Below are 23,045 nucleotides of genomic sequence, written 5' to 3'. Positions count from 1 at the left end.
ACCAATCAGAATACTATATCCCTGACCAACCTCCAGGCCAGGGAATTCACCCATGGTTCAACACCATCATTTTAATTTCCAAAACAAAGCATTGATCGGAGCGATGAGAGCCAAAAATGCAACCCAAGCTCTCTGTATGTTTTCAGTGGGGTGTTGCACCCCCATACATACATACCCCCCTTGCCCCCGTATCCCGTCCACACACACACACACACACACACACACACACACACACACACACACACACACACACACACACACACACACAAATGCACACACACACACACACATCCGTAAGAAGAGAATCTGCGCAAAAATGAAGCCTTCAAAACATGACTGTTTCAACAGCCTCAAGCTGTTCCCAAGTGCAAAGCTTTGACAGACATGTGGAGAGCAGCCGGTGCCAGCTGTTTATGTTTTTTCTCCGCTGTGTGATGTTGTGGATATGGTCGGGCGTTGGGGGCTTCCATAGAATAACAGACCCCGGCCCTCCGTGCCAGTCGTGTTCTTCTTATCCTATACATAGATGGATATGGCGGGCTTGGGCATGCTGGGGGGGGAATGTTGTGCCGGTATTTCATTACAGAGCCCACTTTAAATAGATGCATAATAAGGTCAAAAAAGCTTGGCTTACTGAAATACTGCCCGACACACGTTATTAGGATTTGCCAAATGTCACGATTGGTTGATCCGGTGCGAGGTTAGCCGGCTGAAGAACACAGGGAATGTGGTTGTATGTTTGGGAATATGTATGGGATTCCGATTCTGGGGACAAAATGACGCACTGATGATTTGGAAGGATGTTTAAATTGGCAATGCATTGGCTGCTTTGTTGTTGCACTCAATATGATAATTTGCTGCCACATTTCCAAAGGCCTTAAATTAAAGCAGTTTTACACTACACACAAATTCTATTATAACTAAATGAATTGGACAATATGAGACAGTAACGCTTTACAATAAGAGTTGATTAATCAACCCTTAATTAACACTAGTTTATACACTTTATTATTATATAGCAATAGCATAGGAGTAAGGGGATATATGTTAGTTAACACAATAAGAATACATTAACAATGTATTAGACCATCAGTTTAATACATTTAATACATACAATGTATTAATCAGTAATTATTAGACCATTCCTTTACCATAAGTAAGCTCTTAGTTAATTGTTAATTAATGCTTATCACTCAATTCAGGAATATTATTTAATGGTAAATTCATGTAGGCCTGCCCTTATTTTTTTCTATTTTTTGTACTATCTTTAGTGCAACCCAAAATAAACATCCCGTTCACTCTCTCCCTGAGTCTCAGAACCAAGTTTCAATTTGTGTTCTTCAGATTCATCTGGCCTATTCACGACAATGATTGAAGGGTCGACAGCGGTAGTTATATGTCTCACTGGAACATTGACTGACATATAATTGGGTTTTTGGTCAACAATGTTTTTTTGTCATACATTTTCTCACCACTTTTAAACACAGGGCGGCCATTTGCCTGTTCGCTCTGTTCAATTTGTTTAACTCAAGCCTCTAGTCAGTCTTTAAACATGCGACTGCAGGCAGCTTCTGGTCATCTCTCTAGTTGGTTCCTCAAGCAGCAGCAGGGCAAAGCCGAGAGGGATTTGCTTGTTTTGAAACAGCGCCACCACAGCTGCTGTTTGAATTTGAACGAATAAGGCCCCCCCCCCCCCCCCCCCCCCCTAAAATTACAGGCTGTGATTCCCCTAAGGATACTGGCTTTATAGGCTGAACCCGGAGCTGTTTACCTTCACTGCAGGAGCCCCAGTGCTCCCTGACCCAAGGCTAGGTCTGCTAAATGTTCTAGCACCCTCAGGACGCAAAGGAAGCATTCTGCTAGCCAGCACTATTAGGGGCAATGGAATGTGGACAATGGCTTTCACCACAGTGGGGGAGTTGGTTGGTTGTGGTTTTGTAGTTACCATGGCACCCATAAAACCCTCTAATTTAGAGCCTTGGAGGAAGAGAAAAAACAGACGAGCAAGCTCCAATCTCCGGAAACATAAAAGATGAGATTGCATTGCTAATGACCACACAGAAGCACATGATGGATCTTTCTGGACAGGGCTGATGACTTGGTGTAGTTGGGGGGAAGTAGGCTACAGATTCGCTACACGCTGTATCGTAACGTTCTCCATATACCATACACAACCAGAAGCAGTAGGCCTACTTTGTTATTTTATCTAGTAGTGCAACACGCGCTCACGAGCTGAGAATGAAACCCCGCTGATAAACTAGGTGTGGGGGAGAAGGGAGGGGGGGTTAAAAAACAAGCTAACATAACCCATATAAGTCAGTGGCAGCAGACAGCCTTAGAAGCTGGGCGGGGTGTGTGTAAGTGTGTGTTTGTGTGTGTCTGCGCTTGAGTGTATGCATGTGTGTGCGTGTGTCTGTGTGCGAATGTGTGTGTGCGTGCCTGTGTGTGTGTGTGTGGGTGCCTGCGTGTGTGCGCGTGCGTGCGTGCGAGTGAATCTGTGGTACACACGAGGGGAAGGGCCCGGTCTGTGTAATAAGCATTCATCGCAGCAACGCGGGGAGAGAGAGCGAGATGAAAAAGCAGACCGCTAAGCGCTGCCAACCCTCATTTTCTCCCCGCCACTGAGAGCGCCGTCTCCCCCAGCCTCCAGAGTGGAGCTGGATAGATGGAGGGGGGGGGGGGGGGGGAGAGGGGTGTCCAGACATCCCTGTTAAACATTCCGCTCAGTCAATGCACTGTGGCTCTGTGCCGTACGCAGACATGAGAAGGGGTTAATGAGTACGGCAACCACCGATCGAACCCTCCGCACCACCCTTGCATCAGACGTTGCAAGTGGCTTTTGATGGCTCTGGTCGAGACGTGGGGGTGGGGGGTTTGGGGGGGAGGGTGATCGGCATGACAACACACGGCATGGTAGCGGGTGTGAAGGTATACAGAGAGGGTGGGTGAGGAGACTCAACAGAAGGAACCTGAGAAGTACACAGCTCCTTTAGAAAAGCGCCTTTCACGCACCACACACACACACACACACACACACACACACACACACACACACACACACACACACACACACACACACACACACACACACACACACACACACACACACACACACACACACACACACAGGGGCCAAGCACCGGAGTCTAATAATTCAATTGGAGATGTAAGATAAGGCCATGTGGTAACCTAAAACGATGGCCTGCACAGGGCTGTAGAGTAAGACGTGAGAGCACAGAAGAAAGGAGGGGACAGGAGGGTGAAAAGGAGATGGAGGGATAGAGAGAAGGGGGCTGGTGCGTGGGCGTGGTGAGGTCAAGAGGGGAACGGTGGAGAAGGAGCGGAAAAGCAGAGGGAGAAAATCTATAGACGGCCGAAAATGAAAAGAAGAAGAGAAAGAAACAGAGGTTAGAATTGACAGAGCTCAGAGGTTGAAGGTGTATGAAGAGGATGCATGTATGTCTGTATGTCTGATTGTATAGTCTGTCTGTCTGTCTCTGTCTATATGCAAGCGTGCATGCATGTCTGTTTGTATGTATGCATGTCTGTATGTGTGCATGCATGCACAGATACAGACACACATACATACATCAGTATGTACAGTATGTATACTTATGTATGTATGCATGTATGTCCGTATCTGTGCGTTTATGTAAGTATGTGTGCATACACATATGTATGCATGTGTCTGTGTGTCTGTTTGTATGCATATAGGAATTTATCTGTGTGTATTAGTTTGTGTGTTTGTGTGTGTGCATGTGTATTTGTGTGTGTGCATGCTGCATGCAAGTGTGATGGTGCATGTGCTTGTGTGCAACAGTGTGTGTGTGTGTGTGTGTGTGTGTGTGTGTGTGTGTGTGTGTGTGTGTGTGTGTGTGTGTGTGTGTGTGTGTGTGTGTGTGTGTGTGTGTGCTTGCGTGCACCAGTGTGTGTGTGTGTGTGTGTGTGTGTATCCAAATGAATCACTGGCGGTGGGGATGTTTGATTTTGCTCCAAACGCTGCAGTCTCCCAGGAGCACAGAGCAGCTGCTGGGGTAGAAATCCTATTGCTGGCGTTTGGCACGTCAGCCGCGTGAAAGCAACGCCGGTGCTATTGCTGGCTGTTATGACTTGATATCTGTGACGTGTTTTGTGTGTGTGCGTGCGTGCGAGCGCGCGCGCGTGTGCGTGTAAGTGTGTGTGGGTGGATGGGTAGGTGATTTACGTCCATTGGTTCTCCGTCTGCTTGCATCAGCAGAGCAGCGCACACACACACTGCCTGCCACAGACCACTTTTAGAAGTAGTGGCAACCTGTATCCCAGAGACATGTAGAGACCTGCACCGGAACAGAGCCGCCAAGAATGTTTTCAACCGCCGTCGACCATGACGAGGCCTTTTGGTATTGCTCATTGGCATTCCATGATTTATTCTCTGTGGTCAACTTCAACAAACAAAATACAGATGGGTGGTAAATTTAGGTTTTTTTGTACCGGTACCCGCGCAGGGTTTAAGCACTTCCAGCAGGTCGATATATGGCCGTCTGTCTCACAGGGAAGGCGGGGAGTCCTCTCAGCATGTGCATACAAGTTCAGCTCAAAGGGAACAAGGTTTCCAGGTGTGCAAACACAGGGTTTGAGAGTTCAAGCCTAATAATACCAGCTGGGCCCTTAGAAGAAAAAACTCAGCAAAGAAAACCAAGTGGTGAAGAATTGCAAAGCTTCTCAGAGCTTAACATGGACATCAAAGCTGTTGTTGGATACATTTACTGCTGTGGGGTTTGTACAGCACACATTGTATTAAGGGTGAACTGCAATAATGGACTGAAACCAAAATCCCCCCAGGGAATTTTTGCCCAACCTGTTGTGGTTGTTGTTGTCCAATGGGTGTTGCCCATGATCAAGTTTCCCCTTTTCTTTTGTAAACTACATTTAATCCTTTCTCTGCTGTCATGGATTTCATGGATGCATTTACGAGAGTGAACTGGGTCAAACCGTGTATTTGTGTGCGTTATGGTGTGCAAGTGCATGTCTGTGTGCGTGCGCTTGCATGTGCATGTGGGTGTGGGCACGTGCATGTGTGTGAAGTCGCCGTAGTAATGGACATAGCAAGGGTCCCTCCTCATTAACGAGCTTTGTGACCCCCTGTTAATGCTTTCCCAGGCTCTTCTATTAGCATAACAATGTGCTAACTGCAGTGTATACAGCAGCAACTCTCCATATCCTTTTGGACACACTCCTCACGCGTTTCTTAGCACACTGCTATGCACTTTTTTGGTTTTGGTTTGGCTGTGGTGGACTGTTATTATGGTGAACCCTTAAAGAAGTATAAACCTGAAGAAGGAAAAGGTAAGCTAGTATCCAGTGGTTGGTTTAAAGGTGAAATGTTAACAAGAAGACAACACATTTTCACTCTGGGATTAACACCATCTCAAGTATTCCCGTTTCCTCAAGAGATAGTGACAGGGGTACGTGTCACAAGTCACCCTATGAACCTCTTCAATACTTTTTCTCAATTCTAGCACTCCCACAATTTGATTTGCATAATCTTGCAAGAAACACAAAATTTGCAACTCAACTGCTCCACCGCTTGGCCACAGACCCTCACTGCGCATCAGGTGAATCACCGTTAATCCTCCCTGATATGGTTCCACAGAAAATAAGAACCTATTCTTATCTTATTTTATTATAGCCATACTCATGCTAATGTTTTGGCTGATTTTGTTACGAACACATCCCTCAATAGCACCACTATTATTTTACTTTATTCATCTTGTTTTCTTTCATTGTTTTACAAAATAATTATTATAATTTTATTTTATTTTAATATAAAATACATATAGTCTCTAAGCCAATTTTTGTATGATAACTAACTTACTCCAGTCCTGCCATTTTTATGTCTCCCCATCAATGACAAAATATACACCCTTGCTCTCTCTCTCTCTCTCTCTCTCTCTCTCTGTCTCTCTCTCTCTCTCTCTCTCTCTCTCTCTCTCTCTCTCTCTCTCTCTCTCTCTCTCTCTCTCTCTCTCTCTCTCTCTCTCTCTCTCTCTCTCTCTCTCTCTCTCTCTCTCTCTCTCTCGTATATATATCTGTGTGTATGTCTCTCTCTCTCTCTATTTGTCTCTATCATTGTGTGTCACTCTCCCTCTCTCTCCCTCTCTCTCTGTGTCTCCAGCCAAACTTGTTGGCCTTGAGGGAATGCGCTGCGATCCCATCAGTCAGCACGTCATTTTCAGACAGGAGGTTGCTAGGCAACCGTGTCTGGTCACCCCACAGGGCTGGGGAATCCGACTGAGCCCAACAGACAGACAGGCCAACACTGTGTGTGTGTGTGTGTGTGTGTGTGTGTGTGTGTGTGTGTGTGTGTGTGTGTGTGTGTGTGTGTGTGTGTGTGTGTGTGTGTGTGTGTGTGTGTGTCATGATTATAATTGAACATGTTCATTATGCTATTCCATCCCTATAGTATTTTCCTCGTAGACATGAATATAACCACGGAATGTGGTGGGTATATATATACATACATATAGCACATACAGATATTTGTATACATATATATTTCCCCTTTGCGACACCTGGGAGATCAGCATTGTTGATGTGGAGACCCAGGTGTTCATCTCAAGGTACATGAATCGGAATACATTTTACGCTGTGTCGCTTAGCATTAACGGTATGTAGCATGGCGCTTCCTGTACACGGCAGAAAGCCACAGGAAGCGCCTTCACGCGTCCAACACTGGTTGCATATTAAAACCAAATTGGGTTGACAGAATGAAAGACGAAGTAAGAATAGAATAGAAACAAAGTTCTCTTTTCATATTTACAATATATTGTCGTACCTAATAATTGTCGGCTGGCAGGTTTATCGAGAGGGCCTGAATCAATAGTTTCAGTTCTATTCTGCACCAACGCATCGACCCATAGTATGCAGTGTTTCCCAGCGAGACGTCCACCACATGATGAGCAGACACAGGCCTACTGAGGCAGGCCAGAGCATCAGCTGAGCCAGGCCAAAGCATCAGCCGACCCGTTGGAGTACTTTATCGGAGGTAAGCTGCTTCGGGAGACATCGGTTCTGAAACATATGGAAACGTACTTATATCTAAAACGCATCCGGATGGCACTGAGGATCTGTCTGGAAATAAATGTAAGAAACTAGTCCAAAAAAGGTTTATAACAATTTTATGGAGAAATTGTTTAATAAAGGAAAACTGTGCCAACACGGTGACATATCTACCTGCCTATCCTGCCTATCCATCTATCTATCTACAATAGACCAAGTAACCAGCTGTGAAACAGTTTTGTGACGTCAGGTACAGCAAGACGTCGATACTTGGAGACTATATATTTTTCCTAGCTGACTGGTCTCCTGTGAACAAAGAGGAGCTTATGGAGCGGAATGCCACTGTATAGATACAGAACTAGTTGGACTGGATTGATTGGCTAGTATTCACAAACAAAAAACTCTATTTGGGAATATGCAGCATAGCATAATGATGACGACACCCTTCCAGTCATCAAACTAAAAAGCTACACCCTTTCAATTTGTTGCATGGACTGCATTTCTATGTTTAGAAATGACAATGGGTGTGAAGACATAAATTATTTTTTTAACAACTAATCTAGGCAAACATTGTGATATTACTGGTCTGTTTCCGGGATCGTCTTAGGTGTGAATGCTGTGAAGAGTGAGCCATAGATTGCTAATTGTTAAATCATGTGCATACAAAGAATATATCTGCTTTATGCACAAAAGAAAACCAGTTTATTTTCCGAGGTATGCGTTTTGATGTTCCAAACGTATGATTTAATTTAACTTGTATTATTACTTTAGCTGTTGTATCTCTGCTGACCTGTCAAGAATAACGGTAGTAATCTATAATCAATATGGCTCTCCAACATATGGGATCTGTAGAGGAGGTGAAAGCGATACCAGAATGACAGCATCCGTCCCCAGTAACTGGAGCTCTACGTCCACCACACACATGACGTAGACGATCGATATTAGGGCCGAAAGCTTTTAGGAAATATTGCAATTACAGGAAGGAGAGGTTCAAGTTATATGTGTAAAATGACACCATGTTTTAATCCAATATAGAGAAATAAGTCTGGATTGTATTTTTCCATTCCCCCAAAAAGCATTCATGCTGCACCTACTAAACAAAACAAACAAAGATGTCTGCCGCTTACGTAATAAATTAAGAAACACACCCTCTGTCGTCCATTTTCCTCTCCCAAACATGACTGCCACTGGCGCATGTCCCCGTAATGGGGATACACTACACTGAGGGTACACATAATCTCGTGACACGGTTGACCTTGCTGCACAACGATGAACATCTGAGCGGACCGCTGGCAACCAATTACGCCGGTCGTATCCACTTACCAGCCGGGCCCAAACAGATGGGGTTGCTGTTGACCTCTACCATCTGCAAACCTCATTGCGCTTGGAGCAGCCAGGAGATGGGGGGAGGAACGGGAGGCATGTCTAAGGCCCGACGAAAGCCTCTGACCAGGGTTGACTATTGGGTCCGATGAAGGAGAGGGGGTGGAATGGTGCCGTAATGAGCTTTTCATTTGTTACCCTTAGAACAACATGGGTTTAATTGCAGGAGATTGCTTTGGTTGATTGATTGTTTGTCTTTCGGTTGTGTTTCTGTCTGCTGGGCTAGCAGGTTCAAACTGGGTGTTTTATTCACTGAATGCTTCTGTTCTTGGATTCTGGGATTCAGATATCACCTTATGGAATGCTCCAATTCTGGAATTATCCAAGTAAAGAGGCGTGAACATATGAAAGCCTTCCTTAAAATAGCTTGATCTCTATCAACAAGTGCATCCATGCAATCATTTTAACAAAGAGAGGCATGTGCTTCAGAGTCTGTTTGATTCTCTCTAAATTCCAACAACCTTATTCATTAAGTCATTGTTAACCATTGCACGCGAGGCTGAGTACCCATCTTCACTGTGGTATCTGCTGCTTAATCTGTTGTTGTTACACATTTGGAGGTCCCTAACAATAGTATTTATCCCCTGTCTCAGACAGTGTCACTACCACTCTGTAATTTGGTGGTCAAAAGGGTTGTGTTCTAAGTCATTATCTTGCCTTTGTCTTGCTTCATGTTTTCCCCCTGTGTCATCAATCCTCTATTATCTTTTCTTACCATGGCTTTGTTTACAAGATTAAAATACTGGAAGCCTATACTCTGTGGGCACTAGATGATGGAAATATGTCCAAAACTGTGGTCATAGTTATAACTGAAGGGGCTAGGTTGAGCCAAACATGATAACAACTATTGAGTGGTCCCTGACCTACATTCAGCCGAGGCGAGAGAAGAGGAAACACAATGTAAGGACACTCTCATGCACATGAGATGTCCTCAAATCATTCTTACACTGACTGGTCACTTTTTATCACTCCAGCCCTCAATCAGTTCAAGTTGTTTCATATGAGTGTCTACAGAATACAATCCATCCACCCATGACTCAACCTTATATATATATATATATATATATATATATATATATATATATATATATATATATATATATATATATATAAATCAATTTGTTCTCTTGAGAAATAAATCTTTGAATTTAAAGGTTAAATATATCAGGTGTAATGCCCATTGAACGATGAAGAGAATGATCCCCCTTCATTCAAGCATCAACTATTGTCCCCTGAATACCAGAGAAGCTCCCACTTAATATTGCTCCCAATCTCAGAGCAGCAGTAGGCCATTTCAATTTGGTGTTTGTCTTTTTTCCAACTGAGTTGCATTGCAGCACATTGCAACAGCTAGAATAATCAATTTGAAGCGAGCCCGGCATAGATATTAGCTTCATTTCCACTGTTGAGTGTACGGAGGGGCAGAAGCAGAGGAGCGCGCCCCGTGCACACACACAGGGTCGATACGACCCCCCCCCCCCCACTCCTGGCTCCCCACAGCACGTTAGCCTTGATTAAAACATCTACGTGCTCGGCAAATCCATCTATGTGATGACTGCAGCGAGACGAGCACCAAGTGAAGGGCCGATCCTCCACATACTGCTGGCCAGCCCGTTCACTGGACCGGTTGAAACGGGATTAAGGTCCATATGGGTGAAGGAATCACACTGCACCAAAGTGTTTAAGAGGGCATTGATTAAACAGTTTAAACTCTGGGATGTAAGAATGCACTGGCCTATTGTGGAAAACCTCTCAGACAATAACACACGCACAGTTCGTCTGGCACAAGTGCAGGGATCAAAGCGCTGTTATGACGTGCTGTGTTTTTATTTCACAAATTCCATTTGTCCTCCTACAATGTTTTTTCCCTTGTTCCCGTAATAACATTTATCACAAGGCTCACATCAAGGCCTCACAGTCCATAAAGTGCAGAGGAAATATTCGAGACAGGGGTTAGGCTGTCGTCTAGCTCATCGCTTATACCTCCCGCCACTTGGTTGAGCTTTATGGCTCACAGCTGCAGTATCCACCGGTCACAAGCTGCAGCGTTGCTCATGTTCCAGACCGTCAACAGTTACCATGGAAACCAAACCATTATAACACAACAACCCTTAGGACAGCCCTTAGAACACTTTAGATCGTTGATCTTTTTGCATATCATATGAAGCACAATGATCTTACACATAGCCTCGACCTACAATTCCTCCTACACACGCACAACAAACTCACAACAGGTCTTCATATCTACAGTGTGACGTATGGACATGAAAGACAAGTGAACATGTTTAGCATCTTTACCACATGGCTTGTTTGCGATTCCATTGACATGGATGACATTGGGGTGACATGAGGTTGATCGTTAGCCAGCTTTGCGTGACACTCATCCATCACTCTTCCCTCTGAGGGGAGGGGGTGGTGGTGTTGTTGGGGGAGGTGGGCGGGCTGTCCATGTTGGCGTTCATGTCAAACGACAGTCATGCTATTGTTTCTCACTTAATCCTGGCCTCTCCCTGAAGTCAGACTACAGTGTTACTAGAGTGTACAGCCATGGGAGGACATTCTTCGGTGTGTTTTCTTTTGCGTGTTCTTACTCACATGATGTTGGTTCTGGAGTTATTCTGAGTTGGCATCTAGACGACAACTGTAAAAAAATTTTTTAAAAAAAATAAAACCGAGGAATGCTATGATTGGTCACACCTGCCTCCTGCATGCTTTATGTGACCTCTGGGTGAAAAGCGGTCGGGTGCATTTGTGTTCTGTTTCACTGTGGCCTGTTTTCCGTGTCATTTAACGCTCCACCAATCAAAATTAACTGTGTCAGCAGCGAGCTGGCTGGTTGCCGTGCAGAAGATCCCTGCAGTGGCCGACCGTGAATCAGAATGGCATCGCCGTAGCAGCTCCTGTCTGCTGATGTAAACATCTTAGTGGCCGCTGTATTGCTGCTGTGAATACCAACTTCTTCGCCTTGTCAGGAAAGTTAAGACTCTTATGTGTGTGTGACTGCTGATGACTGCCCCAGACCATCGTTAACACAACACGATCGACTACCAAACCGACAAACCTGGATAAACAACACCTATTCTTCTTATGTCCTCCCACTCATTAAAACACCTTATCTTTTGAAAGGCCCGTCCTGCGCATTCACAAAAACCGAACAATACCTCTTGCTCATACATTTAGCCTACCATAGCAACCAGCTGAGCCACTCCCTTCCATTTTATGATTTAGCGGCCAGTGTAGCCTGGTGCTACATTGTACGTCGTCGCCAAGTTTGCTAAGGTGGCCGCCCTGCGTTGAGGAATCCTTGGGGGTTGAAGATGGACGTGAGCGGCACCATAAGTGTGTCTCTCAGTCAGTCACCCTGGAAGGGCAGGAGACCGAACAACAGCTGCTTGAAGACTACCCGACTACTAGCCATTGCATTTTTATTAACCAATTAAGATTTAAAGGGTAAGTAAACGCCCAAATCCCTTTTTGCAGTTGAGAGCAGCTCTGTTTAGTCTCACAAAGGGTTGGTGCACATTTCTGTGTCATTTTTTGGCAAACATTTTTATAGTCTTAAAACAGTAAACAATAAAATTCTACGTTAAATAATAAGGAGACTGCTTATTAAAAGTATACAGCCTTTCCAGGGCGGTAGTTTTATATTGGCTCTGCACCTTAGCTTGAGCGAGTTTGACTTGGGTTTTGTTACTTACCCTTTAAAAAGCCCACATGTGCTGTAGGTATGCTAGACTACATGTAAACAACACATGCTCCTACCTAGCTATGCCCTGAGTATTATAAAGATGTCAGCAGTGTTGCTGTTAAGAGAGGGGACTTTGCTCGAGACAGGGTAGCAAAAAATTGCAAAACACCTCTTAGTAAAGAGCGTGACAGCTGATTTGAGGCTGTGTTGCACTGACAGGACTAGATACACAGTGCAGCTCAGATCTTAGCAGTGTCGTTTCATTTTCAGCTTGCAAAGAGAGGGGGAAACTTGCCTGTTATTCTCTTTATCTCTGTGTAGAATCCCATCTGAAAAATATGTATAAATGGTTCATCCAAACAGACGACCCTTCACTTCCAGATTGAATATGGGGTAGAGGAGGGGGTGTGGTTGTTTATGAATATGACGCTGGTCTGCAGCCAGACAGACAGATTCATGTTGTGTTAATACAAGGGCAAATGTGCCGTGCTATGTAGGGCTAAGCTGTGTTGACATGATGGCAATCTGCTCAACAGCTGAACCACAGTTGTAAGGCAGGATCAGGCTTGGTGCACACCGATACTTGCCAAAATGTAGTTGATTAAGCGGGTGTGTATGATTGTCGGTTTGAAAGCATTTTAAATCTAAAACTGTGGGCCGAGTTCGTGTTTGCCAGTCGGTACTAAGCGCTCACAGATCCCCACCTCCAGTGACATGATTGGTCAAAACATATATGAAGCGATAGAATGTTAAACACCCTGCTCATCCAGACGGGAGCTCGTCCGCCATCAGACTTTAGATATTAATCTAAAGTGTAACTTTGTTTCGATCATAGGCTGATTCTCCCGGGTTGTACTGTTCCAAACCATTCCATATGTCTCTCGCTCTGACCCTGCAGTGGAGTACTGGTAGACTTATTGTGCGAAACACCAGCATATTCCCCAGCTCAAGTTCTTTACTACAATAACTATGATGCTCTGAGCAGAGAAAATGATTATTTTCAGGATTATTTTCCTGAAAATAATCATAAATGATATTGGTGATTGGTCCTTGCATTTTGAAAATACTTAATATATGAAATTCAAAACGTGATTTTAGGGCTATCAACTATACCTACTAGATACTAAATAGGTTGGAGTGTAGGGAGTTGTGTTATACTGCAGACTATAATTAAGACATTGGGATCTTTAACCTGCACTAGAAAGCCACATTGAGTTCCAATAAGAAGGGTGACATAAAACAAAGGTTCGATCAAAAGCTAATATCTCAGCTGTGGACCCGTCATGCCATATAACTGATGTCGCGTGTTTTGTGCATGTCAGGCTTTTCTATTGACTTTGGATCTGAGTTATTATTCTCTTTTAGCTAATTCAGGTACTTCATCTAGATTGACTGACTTGAGTAATAGAGCATGAAGGTTACCCCCACCCCCCTCCGATGATGTAGATATAATGTTTATGATCTTGATAAGCAAGTCTTGTTAGAATATTGGGGCTGGGCATCTACAAGATGCAAGACAATAATACAAATAAAAAAAACATGCAGGGTAAAATTCACTAAATACACGCTCCGCTGTAAATCCTTATCACAAAGGTTGAAACAATTTTCAAGAAGACAGGATTCATCACATCCTAAAACGTCCCACTGCAGTTTCCATCAATCAGTTTATATGCAAAAATATAATGAAAAGGAAGCCATCTATAACGCTAGACGAACGTCCCCGGAGGCCCCTTCTCCGTGTAACCTTGGGACGGTCCCATCAACGGCTCAGCCTCGGCCCCCCTACCACCCCACCTGCATGCATTTAATTAGCCCATCAAGCTAGAAATACAGCCCAGGGTCTCTGTGCGGCTGCTGAGACCTCGGCACCGATGCGCCACCCGTTTGACTGCCATACTGCCTGGATCCCTCCGGCACACAGGGAGAGGTACAGGGCGCCTATAGCAGGGGTTCCAACACTCACCCTCGTCACTCTACTACACACTCAGGGATTTGCTCGTTGCTGTGAATCATAAGTCAGACAGTTTGTATATACAAGCTGTCTCCGAGCATTAAAACGAAAAATAGTTTGCTTGAAATAGATCATCAAATGTGTAAAGCTTATGGCAGCATCTCCTGCGACTCCACATGCATATAAGGGGACCCCAAGTGGGTTCCCCAACCTAAGGTTTGGAGCCACAGTATACCCCGCAGTAGAGCAATTTTCCATAGTTTTTTTTCAAAGATCATTGTCCGGTCAAGTCGGCGATATGGGTTTCTTCTGTTGCCTTAGAGGTGTTTTGGTAACACAGTTCCTTCCCCCATTCCACTCCCCCCCCCCCATCTTCATTTACTCATTTCTGCTTTTGGATTTAAACACATGAGATGTATCAGGGGGAACACCTGCGGAACAAGATCAAAAGGGGAAAGGAATAGCACTTGGACACGGATGGTGCCGTAATGCAGTTTTAATTGCCTTGCGAGCTGGGGCCTTTTTTCTTTTTTCAACGTCATGGGGTTTCAGTTTGGAACAATGCTTGCGTAGTTCAAAAGATGTTCTCATGTATTTGTATATGTAGAATTGCACAATAAAACATTGTTTCATTGCTTAAAGCCAGTAATCGCAGCAGTATTCTGTCTCGGATGAATTATGAAAATTCAATGAGAAGATGCAGGGCAAAAGTTCACCCAGATGTCAGAGATGTGTTTAATATGCATTGCCTATTTCGTATTTATTTTGTTCTTCGGTACCCAGTGGTACCCAGTGTACAGAGGGAAACCAGGTCGTCAGACTGCATGATTAATCTTCAAGTGGTCCACATGTGTCTTCTTGGACAGAAGACATGTGAAGAAGATAAATAATAAGTCCTGTGGAGACTAGGTCACCGGTCACCGGTAATACGTTTAGAAACTCTGTTTCACCGTGGAAATCCAAGTGGGGAATACATCCACAGCAAATATATGTCCCTTGTTACTGTAACTGTGAGTCATTTGTATCATGTTATTAATCAATTCAATTTCCTTCATTTTAAATAAGATGAGTTCTAGAGTTTATTAAATGAAGATTAATTCACTTTTCCACTTTTTGACGTTTTTGCTCATTTCTAACGTATTTTCACAGCTGCAAACCGCTACACATAAATATATACAAACATACATACAATCACACAGTTTTAATGTGTCTGAAAGTATTGAGGTGTCTTGTGTCGTCTTGTGTACTGTGTCTATAAACTGTGTTCAAACATGCACCTCATTGTATATGAAAATGAATTTCCCCTTTGAGGACAAAAATGTACAATCTATATTATCTATCTCTAGATCTTAAGGTCTATTGATTTACTCTTTTCCGATTCCTCCAATCGACATTCCTCATTCACTCAACCAGAAAAATATAACACACTTCCACAGCACAAACCCTCTTAGCAACAGTAGGTGTTTCACCGCTTTGATTTAATGACTTGACTTCTTCTCAATGTGTCGCATGTGGTTCCAATAAAGAGAACAACTCTGGATGGTGACCCATGCTAACTTGCACAGCTCTAATGCAGTGTCACGGGCATCAAAGAGCTGTTTGATGTGTGTGGTGGGGGGGTTTTACCTCCCAGTTCAGGGCCCCCTGACCCAGCCTCATTGCCCTGGTATTAAGGGGCTCTCCGACCGTGCCTACTGGCAGGGCCCCCCACTAATTAGAGGGGTTCCGCCCGGCAGGTCAGGGTTTTAATGAGGCTGGGAGGCCGAGGCTTTCCGCTGAAACACACCGCCGTCTCATCCCGGCTGCTGCCTTTCCAACACTTTTAGAACCATCGTGATGATATGCTTTGTTCTGATTCTGCTCTATTTATACTGCAAACAAAGTACTACAACAGTGCATTATACTAATTGTCACATGGCTATTCCCTGGGCAGGAGCGATGTCGGTATGTTTAATATTAGTGTAAATGAGGAGACAGACCTATGGTTCAAAACCTTCAAGCCTTCAAATGGAAGACTCAAAGTCTGCCGTCCAGCCTGCATTCAAACTCTAATTTTCTCTCGCAGGACTGGCGACAGCATTGTTTAAAGAGAAGACGATGGTAATTAGTATATTGACAACACCTGCCACAAACTCACCGGTCTTCTAATCAGGTCCCGAGAGCCACGCCCCCTACCATCTCTCCCCTACAGACAGAGCTCTCCCACCCACTTTGTATCTCCCAGAGAGGAAAATTCAGCAATTAGCAAGTTGGTTCCCAAGATCAACCAAACCACACAAACACAAAACAGAACTTTAGTGTGTTTAACAATTCCTTTATAACTTCTGATACCTTCATGAGCTCTAGGAAACTTCCCTTATTTTCGAATGTGTAGTGAGTATACTGAGATTGCAGGGTCTCCCCTTCTCGGTCACTCTTTATTCCCTCTCTCTCTCGTTCTCTCTCTCTCTCTCTCCCCTGCCTCTCTCTCTCTCTCTCTCTCTCTCTCTCTCTCTCTCTCTCTCTCTCTCTCTCTCTCTCTCTCTCTCTCGTGCTTCTTGTCTCTCTCTCTCTCTCTGTCTCTCTCTCACTCTGTCTCTCTCTCTCTTTCTCTCGTGCTTTGTCTCTCTCTCTCTATCTCTCCCCTGCCTCTCTCTGTCTTTCTCTCTCTTTCGTGCTTTGTCTCTCTCTCTCTCTCTCTCTCTCTCTCTCTCTCTCTCTCTCTCTCGCCCCCACTCAGAGTGATCAAAGGCTCCTAGGGCTGCATGCTTCAGGAAGGCACTAGCTCCCCTGCCAAGTCACATTGGGATTCTTTGAGGCGCGGAAATGAAAGAAGCGCGAAGATGACGGCCCACATCCAGCCATCACAAAGAATGTATCAAATTGGCTTTCCTATGTTTTGGAGGAATATTTTTTTTTGTGTGTGTGTGTGTGTGTGTGTGTGTGTGTGTGTGTGTGTGTGTGTGTGTGTGTGTGTGTGTGTGTGTGTGTGTGTGTGTGGGGGCGGTGGAAGGCTTTTCAGGAGACTCAGGTAGGTGTTCAAAGGCTTCGACACTGAGGTGTGCAGAGTTAAGAGTGAAAACACTTGATGCAGAAGACCGTTCGCTCCCCTGCTTCTGATTATGGGGCCACCGGGATCAGTAGGGGTCAAAGAGTTTGAAAAGTTTAGTGAGTTCCTCAGCTTCTTTTTTTTAAGTCATTCATAAGTCACACAGTAATTTGGAGTACCACGAGGTTACAAAAAGGAGACACACACAAATCACACACACACACATTCACACACACACACAGACACACACACACACACAGACGCACGCACGCACGCGCACGCACACACACACACACACACACACACACACACACACACACACACACACACACACAAACACACCTGGAAACACACATGCAAAGAGATACACACACACACACTCACACACACACAAACACACACACACACACACACACACACACACACACACAGCTGCACACGCATGTTCACACTCATACAAACACATCTACACATACGCTGCCACAGGAGCAGTTTTGAGATTTCCATTCACTCCAGTCAGAGGCTTGGGTGGAAGGTGGAGTTGAGCCTTTGGTTCATGATCTCAAGTGGTGGCGCATATTATCATGCCAACGCCGGCCGGCCAATCGCTCGTGCCGCACAGTGCCGTGTCACTGAGGCAGCCATCCAGTCCCCTTTCCGCGGAACCGCTTGTTGCCAGGGTTGTTTGTGCCCAATGGGGGGAGAGGTGGAACTGGAGCAGAAAATGTTACAGAGCAAACAGAGGCGGGCTATATCTGCCACCTGAGGGTTGTCATCTTTATACACCCTCTTTGTTTGGGCTTGATGAAGAGTGTACAAATATAACCTAACAGCCGGCTGAGAGGATTCCTCATTAACCGCTAGGTTAGTGGGGCAACAGCTCTATTTTGTCTTCGCAGCAGGGCTCATATTTACTGCTTCGACTTCTTATTCTGCTTGTTCTTATTCTACAATTTAAATGTTTCATCAGACAGATCTCCTTCATCTGTGTGCTTACTATTTTGGTTTTAAAAAGTAATTGGGTAATTCAAAAGTAAAGTAAATCCACCTCTGGTGTGTCTGCATAAGCAATTAGTACCACAAGATGCCAACCTTTTCCTTTCTCCTGAGGAGAAAAACGACGTGTAGGTCTGGATACCAGACCTAAATTCCACTAAAGTTTAACCGCAAACATCCCAAAAACCCATTCAAGAATCAAGTAAAATACGTTCTATGACATAAATTAGGTCTGCTAAGACAAAAACATTCAACAGGTGCCCGACAGAGACCATTAAAGTTTAAACCATAACACTTCAATAATAATTCAGTAATATTTTCAGTGTACATTATGTTCATATTTGTACAATTACTCTTAACTGTACTCTTCCCTGTATTTTATTTATTTATTCATTTATTCTATCTCTCTTTCTTGAACATCAGAGATGTGATATTAACCATCAGGCCATCTACATGGCTTGCTACATCATAACAGCTGCAACTAGAGACTGAGAATCTGAACCTACTTTTCTCCACACAACCCTCTTTAAAAAGTGGGTTGTCAGAGCTTATCAAAATATCTGCCTCAGTTGTGCCTGATTTTGTGTCTTTCACTGCAATCACATCTAGTGTTCTGACAGGAAGTCACATATCACACTATATCAATTTGTAAACTTTCCTCCTACTTAGCATTTCCTGTCGAGAAGATGGCTGTGCCCTGCAGTGGCATAATGGTCTGGGAATGCCAAATAAATCTAAATTAACTGAATCTCTTCTAAAGTTAATGAGGTCCTTCATAATCTTTCCTTCAAGGACAATATTTGCTTTCTTAGAGCTCTGGGAACTAAGCGCTAGAAATCTCAAAGTCCTTAACCAAGTTATGATACTTCACTCCTACGGTATACAATGTCCATCGGCAGTTTAAAATGTGGACTCCATTTTAAAACATATATCGCCCAAACTTTCCCACTAAAACACATGAAACCAAACCAAATTAAGACCAGCTACCAGCTGGCTCAACTTTAGCTTAGGGCACTCATCAGGAAGTTTGAGGGGGAGGTTTAAGTGTTTGCCCAAATACGTACATGGGTATTAAACCTGGGCTCATCTGAAAGGGGCATAGCGTGGACAGAAAGGTTTTTAAATTTCCGCCAGCTCAGCAGGATCCGTTTTTAATTGGAGAGCCATGCTGGTTTGTGATTGGCCAGCAACCATTCACTCTTTTTAAGGGGCATAAATCTTACCTTCAAACATGTGTAGGCTATGGCAACACTACCGTGACACAAACAGAAACACAGAAAAATGTATGAATAAGCTCTTTCCACTCTTTCTATATTTGATATCTCCCTTATAGAGACGTCATGGCAGGGAAGTCCTTGTGTCATGAAAACAAACCATCAAAGAGGGCGTTCAAAGCTGCTGAAAATATGTACATCTTATCAGCTAAGCTGGGGCCTTCTTTGACTCAGCAACACGTTGCGCCCCCAGGCTTGTACCAACCGGCTCATGGTTTGGCTGCTAGCAATCTCTTTCATGACGTGGGTCACAGTGTGAACTTTAACTTTTGAATTATCGTTTTTCTCCAGGGTTAAAATAGTGACATCAGCAGATAGCTTTACTTAACATGGTAAGAGGAACCTCCACTACATTTGCATATCACACGCTAATGCCACAGTAGACCAGCACAACCAGATGGTGACAACGACCCCAAACCCCATGATCATCCCCTTCTACCGCTAGGCATTTGAGGCCTACATCTGGTGGTCAAAGGCCTGACATCTTTGACCATTGAGTCATTGATCAATTTGACAACCATGACTCACTATAATCGAACTTGCTGCCGGAGGAAAACCAGCTCCTCACAGGATTATCCGTAAACTATACGTGATAAATAAGCTTAATATCAGTTGCATGCCTAGCTCTTATTTTTCTTATTGTAGCGTTAAACATTGGGTATCCTTAAAACTGGGTTTGAATGAAGGCATACATTTAGTAGCAGGCATTAGTAGACAATGTTACTATCAGTGATGTTAACAAAGCCACAGTGTCCAATAAATATTTCAATGCATGGAGTGAGAGAGACAAAATAAAGTGATTCAAATCTGGTATTGGGTCTCATATAGGCCTGGTTAGCAGGTAGTGCATAAAAATTGGCCCACAAAGGGAGAATATATAAGACCTGATTAAATGTATCCATGCTGGGAAATACATATTATTCATAAAATATATTCATCCCATTAAGACCTCTGACGAATTCTGACACACACTTTCTCTCGTTCTGTCTCACTCTCTCCCTCTCCGTTTTATAGGCTGCTGGGCTGGGTTAACAACGCAAAAAAGTTTCACACTTGGGTTCACAGATTCCCTTTCCCTTGCAATAGGGGCGGTAAGTAATGGTTGAAACTACAAAGAAAGCTCAAATTGTTCCACTCTTTTCCAGCTGGGCAGCAAATCTCCCAGCTGTTGCCGCAAAGTCTTTGAAGATGATGACAGAATGCAACAAATATGACTTAATAAGTAATAAGGTCCAGAGCACTGCTGCACGTGCTGCATGCTTAAAAAATGGACTTCCTGCCTCCGGTGAGCAATCCAAGGTCATGGACAGTTGTGTCATTCCCCGAGAGGGATGTCAGTGTGTATTATTGTGTGTGAGGGTGTGTGTGTGTGTGCATGTGTGCTAGGTGTGTGTGTGTGTGTGTGTGTGTGTGTGTGTGTGTGTGTGTGTGTGTGTGTGTGTGTGTGTGTGTGTGTGTGTGTGTGTGTGTGTGCACATGTTTGCCTGTGTGTGTGTGTGTTTGTGTGCTAGATGTGTGTGTATGTGTGCTAGGTGTGTCTGTGTGTGTGTACCTGTGTGTCTGTATGTGTTTGAGTGTGTGTGTCAGTCACCACTCCTCTAGAGAATACCCCTTGGCATGAATAAAACACGCCGCTCCTTTGCCAAGCTGTCAAAATGGCATTACAGTCCCGTCCCCCCCCACCCTCTGTTAAGCCCTGCTTTGCTGTCTCGCTCTCTCACTCTTTATCAAGCTCTCTCGCTCACTCACAAGCCCCAAATTAAATATGAATGCTGGGCTTACACTGTTCACTGGTCGGGACGCGTTGTGTCCGTGTCATCACGGTTACTGGAAGCGAGGGGTGTTGGGGGATGACAGCAGGATGACTAAAGGGAGCTGATGAGTAAGATGTGTGGGGGTGAGGACCTGAAATCGACTTCATCAAGATGTTTTCTTCATATGTTCAGCAGACGTGCCATTCAGCACACACACACATGCCGTCGCAATCTTACATGACGAAGGTGTTCAGCTTGATAGTAACACTCAAAATGTACTAAACATCTGCATGTAGAGTGTCACAAAGATGGCACAAGCCTTCTGCCAGATGTGCTTGTTTACCCTTAAGACTGTGTTCATTAAAGGTCGATGACACACCAAACCATTCATGCTTCCAACAATGAACTCATGATAGATACGGATACAGTTCTGTCATTGGGTCCGGTCTGAACCCTTCCTTTGCATGGATTACAGACCTTCTGCTCAGGCTTCCATTACTGTGAAGGTCTGAGCAGAAAGTCTGGGACCTGTAATTTGTGTTGCAGTGGTTTTAAAACCACCATTTTGTTTGGGAAGGAGAAATACCAGGCAGTTATCACCACACCGTGTCATTTTACGTTTTGTGCATGGTAAACCACTGAGCCTGAAGAATTCCCGCCAACCCTCCCCCCAGCTACCCACAAACCCTTTCTGCAAAGCGACACAACATGACTCCAACAATGGGGAAGGAGCTGCTCAATACGTACTGCCGTGACTATGGCGAGTGCATTAATTTGTGATACATACTAGCCTGCCGGAAAGCAGCGCCAAAGCCAGCCCCATGTGTTGCGCTGCGGTGACAGGATAACGCAGAGGGGGAGCGGCATGTGATTACACTGTTGACATTCTCTGCTAGAGGCCTTTCTGGCTCCCCTGCCTAAGCTTCACATCTGACTAGCCTGCGTCGCCACATCATACACCTACATCCCAGAGTCCAATGAGCGGGTTTCCACATGATTTACTGGGAGGGCAACATTTAAAAGGAGAAGGCGTCTCCAGTGGTTTGTTCGACATTTTTTAACGGAAATGAGCCCTCCCTCTTTGAGGCGAATGTGAATAGTATTTACACATAGTCACACAGAGTTGCCAACTGGGCATTCCTTGACTGCTTTAGGGCGATATTGAGAAGCATAGGGCCTACATTTCACCTAGTCCCTTGGGTCCTCCGGAGAAACCCTGTGCCCCAACTCCATGAGCATGTGTTGGTGTCCGTAACAATATTTTGAAGAGCCTTCCATCATGCAAGTGCATGATTCGAAGACTCACTTCTGCCTCTCCTTGTTATTTTTCCTTCTTAATGTGCATTCTTTCTTTCACAACACCTTTAAATAGCAGCTGCTGCAGAGAACAACTTAGTGCACTTACGATGTATTATAATATCATCATACCAGTGCACCTATGTTGGGGATACAAGATAAGATAAAAATACATTTACACCAGATACATTGACATCTATCTATCCATCTGTCCATTTTTAAATGTGTGGTAACAAACATTTAGCTTTATGTATCCAAACATAATGCTCTTTCAATGGTACATTAACGTTTCCATTGTTTTGTATTGTTTAAACTGTTCAATTGTATTCTGGTTTGTAATTTGACCCAATTAGTTGTGAAAGGGTAAATGTGATTGTGAGCTTGCATAAACACTGTGTCGCCAGACTGTTTGTGTTTTTTTAATTTTTTTTATGCTGTTTTAGAATGTCATGTAGCAAATAGCCATGTGTTGTCAGTTTGGTCCATGTGCTCTAACAATTTGTTTTGCTTTTCTAATTAGTTGTATTTATTTATTTGATAGGGTTTTCTGGGAATGCCAAATGTCTTCTATTTGCAGTGTGCTGTATTTCCAGCTCACTATATGACCTGCAAAATCGTAAAAAGAGTGCAGTGGCGG

Source organism: Gadus morhua, chromosome 20, assembly GCF_902167405.1.
Source record: "Gadus morhua chromosome 20, gadMor3.0, whole genome shotgun sequence".
Taxonomy (NCBI): Eukaryota; Metazoa; Chordata; class Actinopteri; order Gadiformes; family Gadidae; genus Gadus; species Gadus morhua.
This window is presented reverse-complemented; position numbering follows the sequence as displayed.